Source organism: Rhinolophus sinicus, linkage group LG03, assembly GCF_036562045.2.
Source record: "Rhinolophus sinicus isolate RSC01 linkage group LG03, ASM3656204v1, whole genome shotgun sequence".
NCBI lineage: Eukaryota > Metazoa > Chordata > Mammalia > Chiroptera > Rhinolophidae > Rhinolophus > Rhinolophus sinicus.
The window spans coordinates 197,813,577-197,835,693 of record NC_133753.1 but is presented as its reverse complement, the minus strand read 5'-3'; the positions used below and the strand labels follow the sequence as shown (position 1 = coordinate 197,835,693).

General features: G+C 43.5%; 1 pseudogene; it reads left to right on the top strand.

The window, feature by feature from the left end:
- LOC109453575 (proteasome subunit beta type-2) overlaps nucleotides 1-21,298 on the top strand; it is a 28,410-nt pseudogene extending 7,112 nt beyond the window's left edge.
- Nucleotides 21,299-22,117: the final 819 nt, after the last annotated feature.

Genomic DNA, 22,117 nt, shown 5'->3' with positions numbered 1-22,117 from the left:
CACCAGGCTGTGGCATTTCCTTCCATGGTGCTGCTCACGTATGTAAATGTATTCTCTAAGCCCCGTACTGTGGGTAACAAGCATTGTGTCTGTTATGTGTAACAGACCTATATGTTGCTTCTCAGGGCCAGCTGATTTACATAGCATTGGATAAGGTGATTTATGAAAATGCATCACCAACTTATCCAATGATATGCAAATTAGCTGGCCCATCGGAGCAACATTACAGAGCTACTTCAGAAGGTGCGGTGACCACCAGCAGGACAGGCCAGGAGGTGATCAACTTCTCCTTTCTCCTAAGTTCAGTTGCCTACATTTCAGCTTTTCTACTTGATCTTTCATTCAAAACACACCATTAGCCCATCAGATTTTCACCTGTCCTTCACTTTTCTTGAGATATTTTAAAAGGTTATGCCTGTAACTTTTAGAAAAGGTTTTCCATTTTTTAAGGTGATGAAATGCATATCATCAAGATATTAACAAATCTGCAAGGTACTAGCTTTGGCAGATTGAGCACCTAATAAAATCAGTCCGATAAGTACCCAGGACAGTAGAACAGCAGCAAGGTGGCACGCGGGACAAAACATGCCCTTTCCGCTTTCATTTCGTGGTCCTCGTTCAAACCTCGTCTCATTCACCCTCATCAAGGTCACACAGATCTCAGAAACTAATATATTCTGTTGACTTTTTACATTATGACCCAGTCTTTAAAACGCAACGTAAACTGTTTGAAAAAGTAAAAAATGGAACCTACAATCTTGAACCATAAGACTTTTAATGATGTTTGTATATTTGTGTATTTTTAAAATTACCTGGGGTTGGGACAAGAGTTGGTTGGGATCAAGAAGCTTTGGGGGGATGGGATCTTCTAAATCTTGACTGTGGGAACCTGGGTGTAGAAATTTGTCAAAAGCTCATCTAATTGGGCCCTTAAAATGGGTCCATTTTGCTACATGCAAATTATATAGCTCAGCGATGTTGATTAAAAAGGAGACCTCCCTGCCTATCTAGTTGATTTTTGAAGATTAATAAAGTAGTTTTTGAAAGACTTCCAAAACACTGCAAAATTTAGCAAAATTCAAACTCAGAAGCTGACCGACAAGATCTACTTTGTTATATAAATAGCACTTGGCATTCTGTGTGCAGACTGTGTGTCCCCAAACAGGACAGGCCAGGCTCAAGTGAGAGAGGACTGGCAGAAAATCAATTCTGATAGGAATTCCTCCTGCTTTGCCTGCAAAAACCTACTTTCGGGGACCCCATGGAGGTCAGAACATCTGGCTTTCCCATCAGCTGCAGACAGACAGGGTGGTGGCAACAGCAGACTAGGACATTCAGCCCCAGCCCAACCTGTCTGTAGGGCAAGTCCTAGGTGACCTTGGCTGATCCCGGAATCAGCCACTGCCACTTCCCTGAATGCACACGTGGTCTAACCCACCTGCTGTCTATACCTGATGCTACATCATTATATGCTGACTGACAGCTCAGGGGCCCCCAAGTTTTTCTGGAAGTTTGTCCTGACCCACCAGCTGGAAGTGGCCACGAACTGGGAAAGGTGGAGCATTGTCTGTAAGTCTGTCCAGAAGAGAGCAAGGCATTGGCCATCCCTCCTGTCCTTCCCAGGAAGCTAAACAACACCTGAACACCTGCTGAGTCCCCCACCCCACCCCGGAGCACCCAGCTCAGCGCAGACCACATTTCGCTTGGAACTGATGTCAGAGAGCTTTCTGACTGAACATGTTAGATTTGTTTTCAGGTGTGTTCTGCCTTCCCATCAGATGTGAGCTCCATGCAGGCAGGGCAGGGCTGGTGCTGCTCCCTGCTGTACCCGCCAACATTGTCTGAGCACAGACGGTGCTCGTGCATGATCATTCCATGAATAATTGAAATATGCGTGTACATTTAGTCTATTTATATGCATTTCAGGTAGGTGGCTCTTTGCAGGGGAAGCAGGAGATGTGTGCCTGTCTGCTCCAGGGTCTCCGCACAGGCCTGTCCCTCTCCCGGGTTGTCACCCCCACTTCTCCTCAGGGGGCTCCTCATCCACAGGTCTCAGTGTGAATAGTGAGCCCTCCCAGCCCAGCCCAGGTGAGGTCCCCTCTTCCTCACATCTTCATGACAGGCTGTGTGCAGTTGTGCTTGTGCAGTTTGTGTGACTGTTCGCTCCAGATCTGCCCTACCTGAGCCCTTGCCCAGAGCCTGGGTTCAGACTGAGCCCGTTTCACAATGTGCTGAGCATAAACTGTGATGCTCACTTTGCAACAACACTTGAAACTTGGCTCGTTGCCGCCAACATTGTGAGACGTTTTCATGAGCTCTTCCCTACTTCGTGAGAGTTTTATTACTTTCCTGGTAAGAAAATTAGAAAAAAACGAAAAACACTGAAGTTTTCTTATGAACTGTGTTTGAATACGAAAGACATACGATGGTCATGCTCACTGCTGCTTAAACGCGGATCTCTCAGAATCCACTTAGAGCAGACTTGTCAGTGTGGGAACTGCCGACGTTGGGCTAGGTCATTGTCACGGGGCCGTTCTGTACACTGTGTCCTCCACCACCAGATGCCAGGAGCACTCCCTACCCTCAGGTGAGACAACCAGAAACGTCTCCAGACGTGGCCTAGTGTCCCCAGGAGGGCAAATTTCCTGGATGAGATGCCCTGATGGGGAATTCTGTCATTATCAGCCTGTTTCAGGATATTCAGTACCTGTGTCCCTGCCACCTGCACCGACATTTACACACACTGCACGCACACACACACACACACACATTCCACACACACACTTTATAAATGTCATCCTTTTGGATTTTATGTGCTGAACTCCTACTAAATAGTAGGGCTTCTCCCTTACGTTTTTCTTACTGGTGTATTTGAATCTCCTAAATTTAACAGCTTGGAAGCTCATATCCTCTATGGGCCGTAAATCCTTTCCAACGTGGTGGTCCTGTTGTACCTGTAAGGACGCCTTATTTTCAAGTCAAAGGTGTCCCCGAGATGTCCTGGCACTCCTGAAACAGTTCTCTCTGATTATCCAAAATAACTTTTTGAACGTTGGGGAAAACCACACTTATTTGGAAAGGAAGGCGGCTAAGGAGATACTTTAAAATAATATCGGAGAGGACGTGGACAAGAGCCGGTGGTTCTGCCGGGCAGGCCCTGCGCAGGGGCCCCTGTCAGGATTGCGTGATAAATGGGGGCCCCAGGGGCCTCGCTACTGGGTTAGTGCTCTGGTTCTGCCACAGCTGCTCACAAACCCGGCATTGAAGTGTCTGCCAGGAAAGCATAACATAACCTGACACCGATCAGCCCAAGGGCACGGCCCAGAGAAGGCCAGATTGTCTGCCCCGCCGCCCGCTCCCGAGACGGGAAGTGGAGCGAGGCCTGTGGGAGACTTTCCAGTACATTTGGAAGGACCTGGCCCCTCCGCAGTGACAGGTGGGTAAGCACAGCAGCGTCCTCAGAGGCATCTTCCCCAACTGCAGCTGCGGGGCTGGGCGCTGCCCTGTGGGTGTCTGCAGGCTGCACTGCTGCGCAGGCGCACGTCCGTGTCCCCAGTCGGCTGCTCCCGCAGCGGTGCACTGTTTGCCTTGCAAACCACAAGGCCATTAGGCACCCGAGGCCACACCCAGGCCACCAGAGGAGCGCCAGCCAGTTCTGCTAATGGTTTTAAAGTGCTCTTTCTACTCCGAAGGATAAAGACTATTTCAAATGCCACTGGAGGTACTTCATTTACTTATGTTATATTTTAAACAGAGGCAACTAGGAAAATCAATATTAAGTCACTGCATGAAACACCGATCAAAGGATTTCTTCAGATTTTTGTGGGTAAGGAACACATAAGGACCTTCACGGGTTTGAGTGAATTTTACTCTACAAACATCTTATTTGGGGATTGTAATTGGTTTATGTGAATATACCATGAGTCAGTTTCTCACCACTTTCAACACCATTTACACCTCTCATGATCTTTCTTTTTATAACCTTGACTTTTTTTATTATTACGATTATTTTTAATTGTGGTAAAATATACATAACCTAAAATTTCCCATTCTAACCATCTTAAGTGTACAGATTAGTAATATTAAGTATATTCACAGTGTCATGCAAACATCACCACCTCCATCTGCAGAACTATTTTTTATGTTGCACAATTGAAATTCTGTCCCCATTAAACATTCACTCCCCAACCCCCTGCCCAGTCCCTGGCACTCACCACCTACTTTCTGTCTCTATGAATTTGATGACTCTAGGGCCCTCATATAAGTGGAATCGTACAGTATTTGCCTTCTTGTGACTGGCTTATTTCACTCAGGATAATGTCCTTAAGGTACATTTGTGCTGTCGCCTGTGTCAGAACTTCATTCCTTTGGAAGGCTGACTTAGTCCATTGCATGTGTAGACCACATTTTGTTTATCCATTTCTGTGTTGACTGACATGTGGCTCGCTTCCATCTTCTGCGTATTGTGGATAATGCTGCTATGAACATGGGTGGGCAAATATCTTTTTGAGAGCCCAAATGGAGTTGCTGAATCATGTACTATTTCTGTTCTTAAATTTTAGGAACTTCCATACTCTTTTCCACAGTGGTGGAGCCATTTTGGCCATTTTGCATCCTCACCAACAGTGCACAAGGATTCCAATTTCTCCACATCCTCACCAACATTTGTTATTGCCTGTTTTGTAATAGTAGCTATCTTAAGACAAGACAGTCCATATTAGTGTAAGTTCTGTGGGCATTTGAAAAGAACACATATTTTCCTCTTGCTGGATGGAGTGTTCTGTAAATGTTAACTAGATTCTGTTGGTTGATGATGTTGTTGAGTTATTCTATATTACTCCTGACTTCTGTACTAATTGTTTTTTTAGTTGTTTTACCAGTTGTTGAGGGAGGGGTCTTGAATTCTCCATCTATAATTGTGCTCAATTTCTCTACACATTTCTGCTTCCATTTCTGTTATTTTTTGGTTCACATATTTTGTAGCTCTGCTGTTTGGTGCATATACACTTAAGATTGCTATATCTTCTTGATGGATTGACCCTTTTATCATTATATAAGTTAACCCTCTGTCTCTGTTAACTTTCCTTGCTCTCAAGTCTATTGTATCTGATTATTAATATAGCCACCTACATTTGCGTTCCTTTGATTATTTTTTTCATAATCTATGTTTGTCCATACTTTTTTTTTTAACCTGCTTATATTGTTCTAATTCAAGTGAGTTTTTTGTAGACATATAATTGGGTCTTTTTAAAAATTTTTTTATAATCCACTCTGTCAATCTGTGTCTTTTAATTGGTGTGTTTAGAACATTTACATTTAATGCAATTAATGTGTTAGGGGTTAAGTCAGCTGTTTAATTTCTGTTGTCTTGGGGACAACCAATTTTTTTGGCTTTGTTCTGATTTTTAATTTTTAAAACTTTTGTTGAGGTATAATTGACATACAACATTATATTAGCTTCAAGTGTACAATATAATGATTCAATATTTGTATATATTGTGAAATGATCACCACAATAAGTCTAGTTAATATCTGTCACCACACATAGTGACAATGTATTTTTTGTGACAAGAGCTTTTCAGATCAACTATCTTGACAACTTTCAAATATGCAATACAGGATTAGTCACTATAGTGGCCATGTTGTGTATTACATCCCAGGACTATTCATCTCATAACTGGAAGTGTGGACCTTTTGACAAACTTCACCCGTTTCATGTATTTTATTATTACTTTTTTAGAATGAGGAAAGCGGTTTGTCTTTAGGCTGATGGGAGTGGTCCCATAGAGAGAAAAGAAGTGAAGCAGAATATCTGTTACATTCACCTTCTGTTAGGGTTACTCATGTACATCTAATGTGCCCACAGTTGATGGCATGCCCTTGGCTTTACTGAGCTCAGAATGCCTTGCAGAACTTTATGTAAAAGAGTCAATAAATATTTGTGGCCTTAACTCAATTAGAACAACACTGCTCTTCAAGGTTGGGCATCAGAACAAGCATGCATGTTGCAAATGGTGTCTTTTCATGAGAGGACCACAGCATGTGGCACCCAGGCTACCTTGAGTCAGAGGCACAGATCAGAACTGAGCACATTGTGTGTGAGAAACATTTCTAGTAGGTGCTTGTGGATGGTCGTGAGGTTCTATGACAGTACATGAGTATGACTAAGTCCATCTAGCTGTGCAAAAGGTACAGCTGTACTCTTTCACTTGAAATGTGATGTAAGCACACACACCCCAACAACAAAATGTGGGGATGGCAGGAGTTGTTGAAAAATGAGTAATTTTCCTGGATGAAGTTTGTGTGAGAATAGTGTAACATCGACAACCCATTCTGTGTGAAGATTTGTGGTGCCTCGCTGTTGCTTCAGTTCAGAGACACACATTTTTGCCATTGAAAAAAACATTTTTTTCTCCCTCAATAATGACCATGTTTAGCAACAGGTATGTAGGATCAGCATGAGCATGAAGGTTTTCAATGCTCAGTGTGTATTGTCACAGAGTTCATGAAAAAGCCATTAGCCGGCCACCCCTCCCCTTTCTCTGTCAGGCGGAATCATGTCATAAATATCGTCACTTGTCAAGCAGGATATCAATCTATCCAGGTAGCCCCCACTTCCTGTCTCAGGCCATATGTTTCTGTTATTTATGTCAAGAAAATGGCGTTTACACAACCGCTGTAGTTGTTGACAGAAGTGTCGCTCCTCTGATAGAGCTGGGTGTACGGCCTGGGCCAGGCCCACAGATAGTGTGTGAGCTGGTGCGTTTTAAAATGTGCTTCTACACACCTGATAGGGTAAACTGGGTGGGGCTCACAGCACCATCTGCCCAGCCAGCGGAGCTCCAACGGCATGGACCTTTGCCCCAGGCGGTCAGTGCATTTTGCAGAGATAGTGCTGTGGTCAGTGTGTCCCTCTGATGTCTCAATGCTAAAGCTGTTTTGTAGGAGGCACAGCGAGGAGCCAGCCTTGATGGCTGACCTGGGAGTCCTCTGTTCCAAGATGCCTAGCACAGTGTGGGCTCATGCAGGTGTGTTCTGTCTGCCCTTTTGCTGCTGAGGTGGGCAGTTGGCATGGAATGCCAACCAGCAATCAGAGATTTTCGGTCAGTGCTTGTGACTCAAAGAGAACTGGTCCATGATTATAGCCTTCTTAATAGAGCATAGTACACAGCCGAAATTTCATGTGCTTCTGTATTGTGAAATATGTTCAACACACACACACACACACACACACACACACACACACACACACACGGCATTAGTAGTCTTTTCCTGGCAACCATCGGGCCATTCCATGATGACTTAACACGAATGCCTTTATTTCATTTGGTAGCTCAGAAATTACTTTGATCTCTTTGAAAATAAAGTAACTTAATCCTTAAGCGTCAGTCCTGTTCTCAATTTCTCTACACAAGAATAATGGTATGTTTGGGCAATTTAACTACAACATTATAAAATAGATCATGTAATTTTTTTAATTGAGCTTCAAAAGCTTGTATGATTTTTGTTGGTGGTCTCTATCTTCGTCTGACACTGTGATGCAGCTTTAACTCAATGCCTGTGGAGAGTTGGACCGAAATTGAATATAGATCTGATCTGGAGCCAGTACAGCAAACCAGCCTGATTATACGGGATTACACGGTGCATGCAGTTTTAAATTAAATAGTTTCTTGCCCTATTAAATAATGTTGCGGTGAGTTATTTTCATTTCTTGTCTACTTTCATATACAAGTTTGTTTTTTCTTTTATTAATATTCCTTTATTTAGATGTGGTGACAGCTCAGGACCTCACCTCTCTCTGGAGAGTCTGTTTGTATCATGTAAAATTTCGGAGAAAATCTTTTTTTCCCCTTTTAGTATGTTTCATCACATAATTTTCTGGAATTCCTTTAAGTTTTGCTAGAAAGTCAAATGACATCTTTACTGGAGCAAATCAATGCTTAAACTTTCCTCTTTTATGTCCTGTTTACTGATGCTGTTTTTTGTCTGTGGTCCAGCTTCATATCACTTGCTATTTGCCACTGGTGCTCCCAAGGCAATATCCACCCAGGAACCCAAGATTCTGAGAACAGGAGAGACCGCTCCTGGTCAGCAAGGAAGCTCTGGGAGAAGTGGCCATCCCACAGCCCCGGGAACACGCCTCTCTCTGTGTGACCACAGGCAGCTTCTGCAAACACCAAAATATGTGCATCTGGAGCCCCACACTGTGTGCTGCTGTCAGACTTCAGATGAAACCCGGTTTGGCAAAACCATACACGGCTTAAGTATATTCAGAGAAAATCTGACCCCAGGAAACAAAGGAAAGCAGTGTAGCCCTGGGCAGCCTCCTGTCATTAACACTGGTCTTTATTGTCGCTTTTCTTGGCCTTTCTCCATTTGAGAGCACATTTAAGTAGCTATTATTCCAGTTCACGTATTTTTTTCCCCCTCAAAATTGGCTGACGCCATCACAAAACCTAAGGGCAGTGGTAGTATTTTAGTCCCTGTGCTTCTGTGGGGCTATCACCTGGGGACGGTCCCTTAGTGAGGCCCAGGATGCTCCCTCAGTGTCGTGTTGTGGGCCAGCAGCCGCTCAGTGGGTCCTGCATCCCTCCACCTGCATCGTGTCATTCGTGACAGTCCCACTCACCCGCAGCCCGCAGCGGGGCTTCCCGGATGCCAAGCTGTCTGTAGGGCAGGTCTTCTTTTTGCCTCACCCATTCTTGAGTCACTTCAGGCTCATGACAGGGAATTCACAAATGTTTGTTGCATTACTTTAAGAAAGAGGTCAGGTAAATGTGTGTGGGAAGGTAGGGGTTTAGGGAAGAGCAGATTCCAGAATTTCTATGTAGATGTGAATTAGCGATTACAATGTGCTTAGAAGCGTTCATTGGGAAGCTAGTGTAGAGCTGTTTGCATATTCCTTAGCACGTCCCTTTAAAGTAGATTGCATCTTCAGGTGTACAGTGCACCTGAAACTAATGAAAACAATAGATTGCATCTTTGTTTGGGTTGGCTTGGGGAGAAGCTTACAAGGACAGGTACGTAAATGCAATTTAGAAATTGTGTGTGTGTATGTCCAGTTGGCGTTAAGAATACAACTATATTAAAGAATATAACTATAATTAAACATACTTGTACACACGTACTTTTAAAAATGGATACCTAAACACATGGACTGAAATACCTGTATTATGTAAAGTTGTTTCTCCTTGTAGGATAAAATGATTTGTCTTCAGCAAAAAGACGGATTTTTTTTTTAAAGGTGCAAGGGGACACGCTTTTCAGTGCTGCCTACTGCCCCCCCCTGCCCCTCCCAGAACCCAGCCAGGTGATGTCAGCAGCTGTCATCTCCTCCTAACTAGTGTTTGTGCCTCATTTCCCTTCCCAATTGTCCTTTCTGTCCACGCTATTTAGGTGTAAATAATGAATGCACAGACAGTAAGCGTTCATTTTTGTGAGTTTCAAAACTCTGCACAGGTGTGTGACCCACGTCTAAATCAGGAGAAGGAACGTTTCCATCACCTAAGAGTGGGATTTCTGGTCCACAGAGTAAGTATATGTTTGACTTTATTTTTTTAAATGCCAAATATTTTTTTCAAAACAGAATTTATGAGAATTTCAGCAATACTGGGGAGTTCGGTTGCTCCCCATTCTCACCAACAATGTGTAAGTCTCCATAATTTTGGCTCCTCTGTTGGTTCTGACGTCATTTCTTACTGTGGCTTTATTTGCATTTTCCTGTTGACTAATGATATTAATCACCTTTTCATGTCCTTATTGTCTACTTGTATCTCTTCCTTATTGAAGTGTATCTTTAAATAGGTTGCCTATTTGTATTAGGCTGTTTGTCTATTAAATCACACAGTTTACATGTTTTGCATGTCAGTCACTTGTCAGACACAGGTGCCGGGAACATGTCTGCTCTGCTCTGTGGTCACCTTAACATTTTCTTAATGGCGTTTTCCGTAACACAAATTTTTAATTCTGATGAAGGCCAATTTGCCAACTTTCTTCTTTTATGGTTAATATCCTTTGTGTCTTATCTAAGAAATCTTTGCCCACCCGGCAGTTGTGAAGATTGCGAAGATTGCTTCCTATATTTCCTCCTAAAAGCTGTATAGATTTAACTATTATATTGAGGTCTATAATCCATCTCAAATTAATTATTGAATATGCTGGGAGGTGAGGGGTGAGATTCCTTTTTCCCCCATATGGATATGAGTGGTTTCAGTTCCGTTTGTTGGAGAGCCATTTCTGCATCCATTGTCTTTCCTGACGCCGTTGTTGAGAATCGATGATCACGGCAGGTGTGGGCCTCCTGTGGCGCTCTCGCCTATCCATCCGTCCCACTACTTCTGCACCACACTGCCTTGGCTACTGCAGATTTAGAATACATTCGGAAATAAAAACGTGCAAGTCCTACGCCCCCGTTCTTCCATGTCAAGTTCGTTTTGGCTACCCAGGGTCCTGCCTTTCCACATACATTTTCGAATCAACTTGTTTCTGAGTAAAAGCCTGCTGGGTTTTGCATTCTGTATATAAATTATTCTTATTATATAATATATTCTTATTACAACTATTATACTACGTCATAAATGTGTCACAACAAAATAGACGGCATCACCTTATCTCTATGTTAGTCTAAGCTTAGAATTCAATATCCTCTACAACTTGCAATCACTAATTTGTTGTTCCAGAGAGATGGTTCTACGTATTTTCCAAATATGCTGTACTTTCCAATTTCTGTGTTTCCCCCTCCCAGGCGTGCCTTCTTTATCATAGTTCTACAAGGAGAGTGTTACCTCTTTCAAGGCTGACAGCTGATGTCAGCCCTTCATCGCACCCCTCAGTAGCTGGAAGCCATCTGCCTTCTGCAGACTGACGTGATTTTTCCTTTGTCGTCATGTGGCTGTACCGCATTGTGCTTACCTGTGGGTAAGTTCCCAGTCCTCATCCACGGTGGGCAGTGTGGCACTCATAGCAGCAGCCAAAGCACAAGGACCCCTGGGATGGGATGGGCTGAACAAAAAGAAGCCAAAGGGCCCTCGTTTGAAACTCTGGGAGAGACTTCAAACCTCAGTGGAACCTCCTCACCCAGGGCAACGCACAGGAGCTTACCCTGTGGGAGCAACACCTGTCCTGAGGGCCCAGCTGCACCAGGCCACCAGCTGCCGAGGGACCCTGCAGCCTGCCACCCCAGGAGCCTACCACTTAATGTACATAATGTGTGGTCTGCAGACCAGCTGGTTAGAAAGGCAGATACGGCACGAACCTCCTGATTTGCAGTCTGCATTTTAACCAGCTCCTCAGGAAACTCCACCCCTGGAAGGTCGGGAGAGCTCTGCCCAGGTGGCCGGGTACCAAGTCACCTGTAGTAGCAGCTGTTAATTTATTGATTCATGTTTTCTGCATGAGGAAGGGGGAGAGGAGAAGAGGACGTTACGATCTTTATTCAAGCTCAGAATTATGTTTTGCTTCTCTTCCCATCAATGGTGCTCATTTACGATCTATACTCTCAGCAGGAGGTGAGCAAGCACGGGACAGGAACGGAGGTGATGGGCTGCAGCTTTCCCTGCAGTATTTGCATGTCACTTGGCAAGTGAGGGGCTCCAAACGATCAATCTTGAGAGTTTTGGAATTCAGAGGCTACTGTAGATTGTCCACTGGACCCGGTCTTGGGACCCGCTGGAATCCAGAACGATGTGTGCATTCTGGGTGGTGCCAGTGCTTTCCTCTCTGGCTGGGGTGTAGGGACATAGCAAGTCACAGTGTGGACTTCCCCTCTCATGTGGGTGGTGAGGGGATATTCTGAGGTGGAGAGACTTGTGCTGCTCCTAGGTTGAAATGATCGCTCTTCCCTCACTCATGAGAAAACTGATGTGACTCTCATTCTTTAGCTCTCGCTCATCTTTGAAATGTGAACGCCCACATCAAAAGACATTTATGACTATTAAATGAGACAAAGTACATTCCACATTTCTCAAGTCTGGCACAAAACAAGAACTTGAAAAATATTAGCTACAATAAAGATAAAAAACATTAATAATGAAAAAAAACACGCTATTTGGGATAAATAAGCTGTAGATAGTGTGTGTGTGTGTGTGTGTGTGTATGTGTGTGTGCACACTCTACACATAGAATGATTACATTAATGCAGAGTTGATAGGACCATATTTTCAAAAGCTAGGCTTTCAGAAACTAGGCTTTTGATGGCATATTTTTTCTATTTTTTTTGAGATTTATCTTGTGGAACACAACCTTGCCTTCACTCAATATATGCGGAGGATTACAGACAAGGTGATGGATAGATTCCTTATCTTTTATAGATGTCATCGGACATGTGACTCCAGTCTCCTGAGCAGAGACGGGAACAGAAACTACTCAGTAAATAGTTATGGCCTTGGCTTGAGTCAATTGCCATTTGCCAGAGAAAGAATGACTTCAGATAACTTTAGATACAAGAGTCCTCTGGGAGCGATATTCTTCCATCAATCACTCTAGCACTGAGGGCTGTTTTCAAGCTGTGAGGATATACCCAACTCTCCTCCTCACCCGTGTTTCTCCCCTAACATATAGAAACATCACAATTAAGTTCCACTTGTCAGGAGCCCCAGCCACTGACAAACTCAGCTAGAGAGAGCAGGGCCAGGAACCAGGAAGCAAACATGAACATTTTCCTGCACAAATTTACAGAGATCTGAGCATGTCACAGAGACCACCGCCCGTCACCTCGACGCCCTGAGGCTGCTGCTATGGGAGCACACACACTTCTCACACAGGTTTCTTAAGCCCACACCATGGTTTCCAAACCCATCGCCGACTAGAGGGCACAGGAGAGAAGAGGTAGCCCCATCTCAGAGGGGAGCTGGCTGTTGATGTGACTTGATGTGGGGTGAGGCAGACCGTCTGCCCGGCCCTCATCACCCCGGACTTGCCTGTGGTCTACCCCCTTCATGGAACGGACACCATCCACACCCCAAGGACCCAGGGTCTCTAGGCCCAGCACAGGTCTCCCATCGAACTCCCCACTTGCAGAGCTAGCCATCCCTCAGCCACCACTTCTTAGCTTTCCCACAGCAACATCACAGGCTGGAAGGGTCCAAAGCTTAGCTCACAGCCCCTGCCTCAGCCCTACCCGATGTGCTATTCATCTTCCATTCTCCGCTGCACATTTGCATCACCAATGTCTCCTCCCACAGCACCCCATTCATCACATCAGGACCACTCCATGTGTGTCCCCGGGTTGTCTGTTTTCTCCATCCCCGCAGCCACTGCCCCACTCTAGGCACCCATCCCAGCTTGTGTAGGTCCCTACACCAGCCTCCTAGTCACCTCTCTGTCTCCCACTTTACTGGCTTCCAATCCCCTGTCCACTACGGCCAGGGTAATCATGCTCAGCGACGCGTCTCATCATGCCACAGCCCTCCTGTGTCTTCTTCTGTTCTAAGCACAGGATCCCACCCTAGCAGATCACCAAGACTCTACTGCCTGATGTCTTGTCTCCCCTAAACCACACTGTGTATCCACACCCACCACTAAACATGCTAAGTTCCATCTCTGTTCCTCCGGATCTTCTCCCCCAGCGGTGGCTCTGATGGCAGAAACGTCGTTCCTGCTTCCCTCACATCCCCCCACTGACGCCTACATGATCCTTTGCTTCCCTGGATGGTGACCACTTCCTGCCCGATGTCTTCTGGGATCTCCAGAGCATGGGTAGATGTCCCAGGCCACGTTTCTGTTGGTCCCTACGATGAGGTCACTGCCCTTGTCCTTATGATAAAATATTGTAGCTGCTTGGTGAATTGTGTTCTTCCCTCTTAGATGGCAGGAGGGGCAGGAGGAGCTGACGGCCACTCCTCACGTTGAGATGTTTGCACGTATTATCTCACTGAATCCTCAAAGCAATTTTGTAAAATAAGTACTGTTATTACTGATGACAACACTGAGATTAAGGAAGAGTAAGTAATAATTTGCCCCACATTACGTAGCGTGATGGACTAAGAGTCAAGCCCAGGCATACAGGTGTGGTCCCTGCCCGCTCCCTGCTTTCTTCTGCACAGGGGGCCAGGCGTTTCCCACTGTGCTTATCACTGTACCCCAAGTCTTACTTAGCTCAGCGCCTGACACAGGAGCCTCACTCAGCTTTCTTGGGATGTAAGCGGAATGAACAGACTATGATTGCAAAAGCCTGCAGAGAAGCCATTAGAAGATAATGTCATGGAGGAATCAGGCTTGAAGGGCAGAGACCACTGCGGCAGCTGGTTTTCTAGGAGCAGCTGCTCACGTATCACGCCACTCCTCCCGGAAGCGTCCCTGCTGCATTTACTGTCTTCACAGGCTCTGCTGAGGACTCAAGCCCCTGTGAAGGGAGGGCCTTAGCACCTGACTCCCTTTGTGTGCCATCCATCATGGCAGGCCATATTGACCTAGTCTCCCCAAGGCACTGCAGCCTGGGGGCAAGGGGTATACCAGTTGTCTCCACCAACGGCCTTGCATAGAAACAACCCCAGACTCTCAGCGGCAGACACACAGATGTCGACAGTCCTGAGTCTGGATGGTCTCGTGAGCTGACCTGGGCTGGGTGTGACAGAGCTCAGCTCCAGCAGGCATCTGTGGTCAGGGTCATGTGGCTTGGGTGGTTTTGCCGATTGTGGCTGGGCTTGCCCACTCGCTGGCTGATTTAAAATATCCTGGCTGGGACATGGGATGATTCAGCTTGGCTGCATGTCTGTCACTCTGCAGCAGCCAGCCCCGGCATGTCCTCATGGCAGAGGAGCAGAGAGGAGGCAGAAACATGCAGCACTTCTCAAACCTTTGTGTCCTGGCTGCTAACATCCCATCGCCCAGAGCATCTCACATGATGAGCTCAGAAGCCAGGAGCTGGGAAGTCCGCTTCACTTCGTTATGCAGGACAGGGTGTGCTCACTGAGAGGGCGAAGGATGGGGTCATCCAGGCAGCTCATTGAAGTCAAACCGCTTCCTTTCCAAAACCAGGATGTTGCTTGAGAAAGAAGGACGGCCTTGCCAGGTTGTCAACACAGCACACCTGCTTCCGGGGCTGCATCCTAGTATGGTGACCAAGGGAGACATGAACGCCCATCCATGCTGGGAACAGGGAGCCTGGTGGAGGCCGCCACATCAGCGACACGCAGATCCGGTCACTCTTGGGAAACACGTCTGGAATTATAACACAGTGTTAAAAATAATTTCTTTCAAAAGCTGTTGTGATATTGGACTTGACTAAACACATGTCTGACAAATGAAGCCTTACCCACACTTTATTTCAATATGTAGATATATATAATTTATAAGTGGTATATCCTTTTTGGGATAAATATTCTTGTTGCTTTTCTATAGAATGCAGTTGACTGTACATAGACATGTTGAGAATTGTATTTTTAAAATAAATCCATTGGTTTACAAAGAGTAATTAATTTATTAAAGGATTTGAATAGTATTCTTCTAAACATATATGTATAGAATTTTGACATCATATGCACACAGATATTAAACAAACTACACCAGTTTAAGCAATTTCCGTGCAAATCTAAAATTTTTATAGTTGGATAGAAACTCCACCTTGCTCCCAGATCTAACAGCCAAACATCCATGATTGAGGCTTCCATGAAATATATTTCAACGCAGAGAGGGCTCTGGCTCTCTAAGAGAAAATTATATGAAGGAGATTGAAATAATGGTTCAACAGCATGATAGAAGAATTGATGCTTTCAGGAGCTTCTGTTGGTAGAATGGTCCAGTGCACTGTCTGCTCTGTTATTGGGGGATGGGGTTCTTAGCGGCTTCTGCAACTGAGCCATAGGCTGCAGCTGGGAGGATGTCCTCATTTTTCCAACACAAAGGCCTCAATTATCAGAAACCCAACATATTTGCCTACTAGGATGTGATACATGGACTTTCAAATCAAAACTTGACAAAACGATGTGTCTGAGCCAGCGTCACGAACACATTTCTGATTCTTAGGACACTCATATAAGATGATGGAAGTCTGTAAGGCTCACGGTGGTAGATGGTATCTTGGTCTTGGCAGTGACCTTGGCTGGTGCATCACCAAGAAAGTAAACAGTTGGTCAGCTGGTGTGCTGACGAGTGGAGTGAGTGATGGGATGGGAAGGCAGTGGTCCTGCATCTGTGAGTCATAACATAAAATGCAGTTCTCAGAAGCTGTGACACGCTGATAACATCAATGCATTTCCATTTTTGTACATTGGAAATAACGGTCTTGCTTTTTTGTTGGTTGTGTAATTCATAAGAAATAAAGTCAGGACAGTAGCCTAAAAATGATGAGTCGATGAATTTAAACAAAATGTAGGCGCCTTTAAAAAGTGTTTTTGCTGCTATTAGGAATATAATGAGAAAAAAGCTGAGTAAAGTTGGCATGTCACTATGAGAGACTGATTATTTCTTTTCTAAAATGCCACTGAAATAAGCAAGGGAATACACAAGAAAGTAGAGTTACGACGAAGGAAGACCATAAACTTAATCTGCATGGATTTCCATAACTGTGTCAAGAATTCTGTACCCACTGGAGTCATCATGCAAAAATAAGGATAATAGATACTCTCAAGTATTTAAAGATTTAAGACATTCGATGTAATTAGGGGGAAAACAAAGCCCTGAAAGCATACTCTGGTTGACTATGGAAAGGATTAAAATTGCAAACTTAAGAACAAAAACTTATTATAATAAAGCACAAATGGCTGAATGTAAGTAAGTGACTGGGACAACAATGGTTTCAAATTAATGCCAACAATAGTTTCTGAAAACAAAATCGTGTATCAACAGGCTGAGTATAAAGTAAGATTAGATTAACATAGACTAGGAAGTAGAGACGTCAGATAACTGAAAATGAGACTTAAAAACCATCACACTGGTTACATGATTTGAACAATTGAAGCCACATACATAAATATTTCAATCTTGACAATTTATTTAAAACATGTTTTTCTTTATGACAAAATCCACCCAAATAATTTAGGAGAAGGCCCATTGTTTCTGTGTTTAGATACAAATTATCGTGTGTTCTAGACTCTCGCAAGTTAAATTGCTGAAATCTCTGTGGAATGCATAAGAACAATGTATTTTACAGCATTTTGTGTGTGCCTGCCCCGGTACTGTGCCTGGTTCCATCCTGCTGGGCCAGGAAAGTTACTGGGATGGTGGGTGTGTAATCACAAGGTCCGTCCCCATAGAGACAGTGCACTGAGAAGACACCTGGCTTTGGAGTCAACACCGAGGTGTGTGTGCACTTCACGCCACATTGTGATGATGGTGGAGCAAACTGCATTTATCGACATCCCCACACTTGTGAGAAGAACGGGTTCTCACTTTCTTGGTAGTTAGTCATCCTTGTGGACATTCTGTAACATTGCAACACTCCAGGGAATATGGACAGGGGTCCTTCCCCACCCTTTCCCCCCACACTGACCAATGATGGCCATGGCATTGGAAGGCTTTAGAAGAGGTGGTCCTGTGGGTGCTGGTATGTGTGGAATTAGGGGCTAGGCTCAGCTGGGTGTAGCCTTCCTGTTATGGATAAGAGAGAAGACTAGTGTGACCACAGTAGAGAGTGGTGGGGAGGGAATAGATATGAGAGCAGAGAACGGGGCTGGATCTGTCTGTTATGCTTTTCAATTAATTATAGTGGGATCAGAGAACATAATCTGTATGCATTTAATTCCTTTAAACTTACTGAAAATTTCTTTTGGTAGTCCAGCATATCATCTGCACGTACTTGTAAAGAATATATATTTAGCTCTTGATGGGTGGATGTATGATAAATGTCGATTGTGTCAAGTTGGTTACTGGTGTCACTGCTGACTTTTTATCTACTTCTATTTGTTCCTGAAGGATACCACTTCAGTCCACAAGCTTATAAGTTCGTGTATTTCTGCCTTCAGTTCTGTCTGTTAGGGTTTCAGGGACTTTCAAGCTGTTAGTTGATGCATACATGTTTATAGCTGTTTTGTCTTCTTGATGAATTATCCCCCTTTTTTTTTTATTACCATTGTGATATGTCTCTTTTTAACCTTGTTAATATTTATTTTCCTATTTTTGTTTGCTATTAAAATAGCGAATATTAACTATATATGAGCACCTTAGCTATATGCTCAATGGTAACATGATATATACTCATATTTTCCACGCTTTTATTTTTAAGCTATTAGGTATGATCAAAAGATACAATGAATGCTGCTGCCGAGTGCCATCCAACAGAAAGGCAGGGATCTTCAATAAGGGAAGCAGCACGTCGAACTTTAGTAACAGTGTGCGACAAGTTTCAACTTGTTCTGTGCAGTCAGTCGGGTGTCAGCTACAGTTGAGAAAAGGTGTGTTTTAAAGTGTGATGTAAATCATCTTCCATCATGACAACGCTCTGTGTCACACGTCGCTTCTGGTATATGGCAATTTCTGTCAAATGAAAACATTACGGTGTGTCTTCATGCACCTTATTCACTGGATCTGGCACCATGTGACTTCTGGCTCTTCCCCAAAGTCAAAATGACCATGAAAGGTAAATGGTTTGAATTGATTCAGGACATTGAGGCAGCCACAACAGTGCAAGAAGAGACACTCACAGAAGAGGACTTCCAGAATTGCTTCAGAAAGTGGCAAGAATGATGGGATAAATGTGTTTGAAGTGAGGAGAAGTATTTTGAGGGGGATTATTGGCAATGTGTCTTTACTGTAATAATTTTTTGAATTTAAATATTAGCAGTATTTTTGATCACACCTCATATATGTGTCGTGGTTAAAGTGAATTTCTTGTGGACAACATATATTTGGGTACTGATTTTCTTTTTTTTTAAGGATTTTTATTGGGGAAGGGGAACAGGACTTTTTTATTGGGGACAGTGTGTACTTCCATTTTTTCCAAGTCAAGTTGTTGTCCTTTCAATCTTAGTTGTGAAGGGTGCCCTTCAGCTTCAAGTTGTTGTCCTTTCAGTCTTAGTTGTGGAGGGCACAGCTCAGCTCCAGGTCCAGTTGCTGTTTCTAGTTGCAGGGTCACAGCCCACCATCCCTTGCGGGAGTCGAACCGGCAACCTTGTGGTTGAGAGGATGCACTCCAACCAACTGAGCCATCCGGGAGATCAGCTCAGCTCAAGGTGCCGTGTTCAATCTTAGTTGCAGGGGGCGCTGCCCACCATCCCTTGCGGGACTCGAGGAGTTGAACCAGCAGCCTTGTGGTTGAGAGCCCACTGGGCCATGTGGGAATCGAACCGGCAGCCTTTGGAGTTAGGAACACGGAGCTCTAACTGCCTGAGCCACCGGGCCGGCCCCTGAGTATTGACTTTTTAAAGCAACCTGACAATCCCTGTCTTTTCATAAGAAATTAGACCACTAATATTTAATGCAGTTTTCTCTATGGTTATATTTAAACCCACCATCTTATTTATTTTCTATTTATCCCAACTGTGCTTTGTCCCTGTTTTATTCTTTTTCTGCTTTCTTAACGCCCCTTCCAATTTCCTTACCCCACTTTACAAATAAGAGTAGCTCCCCCCATCCTCAACCTTACTATGGTGCATTTATCTGAAAGTTAAAATAATCTATGTAAAGAAACAAACGGGCACTTTGAAATACTAGTGTCTTTCACTGTCTTATGCCAAGGGTAAAATTAGAAAGGGCACTTATTGAAGTTTCCTGAAAGAGAGAGACAACAGGCACGATGATCAGTATTTAATCATCTTGACTATTCTATATCCATACTATAGTCAGAATACAATGCTGCTAGGGCCTTCCCACAAAATACATGCAATAGTGTCAATAAAAACTACTAAAGTATGTAGACCCCTAATTCATCACAGCAAGAACATGGCAAGCTTTTAATCACTGTCTATTTCTGTCTGTTTATCTACTTATTATCTGTCTGTCTATGTGTCTATCTCCCTTTATTTTCCCTTATTTAGTGTAGAATTATAATTTGTAAAATGCATGCTCTGAAAAATTAATATTTCAGAGTTATTTCCCATTGTTTTCTCTACTCTTGGCAATGAGAATCAGCTTAGTCAGTATCCCACATCTTGATGTGTGTCTCATCTGCACATTCTCCGTAATATCAAGAAATAGGAAATGCAAGTTTTCATATTCTTTTCTTACAGATCAGTGCCAGAATCATATATTGGGAGTAAGTCAGCATTTTCTATTTTAGTGGACATTGCCATTTATTTTGTCAGAAGATTATTGGAAACTGTAAATTAATCACCTCAACCCATGCACACACAGAATATTTAAAATTTTTAACATTTATATATTTCACAGGGAACTATGATGGTGTGATTGATGTCTAGAAACATAAGTAACTAGCATAAATTTATTTAGGGGAAGGGAAATAGAAACATAACTTCAAGGATTAATAGAAGCAATAAAACCTTTCGGAGTCAGAGAGCTTATCCATGGATTTGAGCATGGATTGTGGGGGGCGTCATGGTCTTTGGATTTCATTAGACATATTGAAAAATGAGTGTAACAATTTTGTTTTTTTTTAATTTTAATATGACGAAATAGAAATAACTTCTTTACAATTGTGTAAACATAACGTAAACATGTATAATCCGTACATATGATTCGATGGTGGTTTTAATGGGAACCCAACAACAAAAGGTTGAGAACCAGGGTGCTGTCTCCTGGGTGAGGCCAAGAAGCCAGCGAGACCCGCTGTCTGTGGAGCCTGCAGCCCCCTGCGTCCCGCCATCATGGAGTACCCACTGGCATCCAGGGCCCCGAATATGTCCTGTTGCCCCCAACCTGGTGGCCGCTAGCAATACTGTCCAGATGAAGGATGATCATGACAAGATGTTTAAGATGAGTGAAAAAATCTTACTCCTATGTGTTGGAGAGGCTGGAGACACTGTACAGTTTGCAGGATGTATTCAGAAAAATGTGCAACTTTATAAGATGCGAAATGGTTATGAATCGTCTCCCACAGCAGCAGCTAACTTCACACGCGAAACCTGGCTGACTGTCTTCGGAGTCGGGCCCGTATCATGGCAACCTGCTCCTGGCTGGCTGCGACGGACATCCGGATCCAGCGCCCTGCTACCTGGCCTACCTGGCAGCCTTGGCCAAGGCCCCTTTTGCAGCCTATGGCCATGGTGCCTTCCTGACGCTCAGTATCCTGGACCGGTGCTACACCCCAGCTATCTCACGTGAGAGGGCAGTGGAGCTTCTTAGGAAACGTCTAGAGGAGCTCCAGAAATGCTTCATCCTGAATCTGCCAACCTTCAGTTTTCAAATCATTGACAAAAATGGCATCCAAGACCTGGCCAACATTTCCTTCCCTAAACAGGGCTCCTAACGTCATGCCCCATGTCTCACGTGCCAGGGAACTTGTTTGGATGGGCTTCTTTATTTTTTTCTACTCTTTGGATGTGAACTCTTGATAGATGGTCAATTCAGGATAAAGCTAAGTATGGATTAAAAAAAAAAAAAAAAAGGCTGAGGACCATTACTCTAGCCTGTATTCCAAATAAATAGAATTGTTGGATAATAGGTTATGGTCAGTTTTCACTTTACTGTATGTTGCCCAAGTTTTCTGCAAAGCAGGTCCGCTCATATACACTCTTAACCTTAATTTAAACTCTCATTTCTCAAGCCAATTTGTGAATAGCATATCATTTATTGTTCTTTTACTTTACATTTCTCTGGTTAGTGAGCTTGTGAGTTGATTAATGTTCACACTTTGTCCTTTTTTACTATGTTAATGTAAGATAATAAATTTCCCTCTAAATGTTGTGTTGGTGTATCCTACAAGTGTTTTCAGTATTGTTTGAAATACCTTCTAGTTTCCAATGTAATTTCTTATTTGAGACATAAATAGTTAGGACCTGAGTTTTTAATTTCTAAATGTTTTATTTGGTAATTATTTTGTATTACTTACTAATGATATTTTGTAGGTGACAGAAAATGGTTTGAATAAAAATATTTGAGCTTTTAAATGCTTTTCAAAATCTCACTGCATATTACACTTTCAAAAGTTGGGTATATTTAGAGTGAATTTTTTAATCATTGGGTGCAGAGTTTCACGGATATTTATTGCTTAAGCTTGATAATTTGTGTCATTTAAATATTTAAAAATTATAACTAATTTTATTTCTCTATCAATATTCAAGTTATT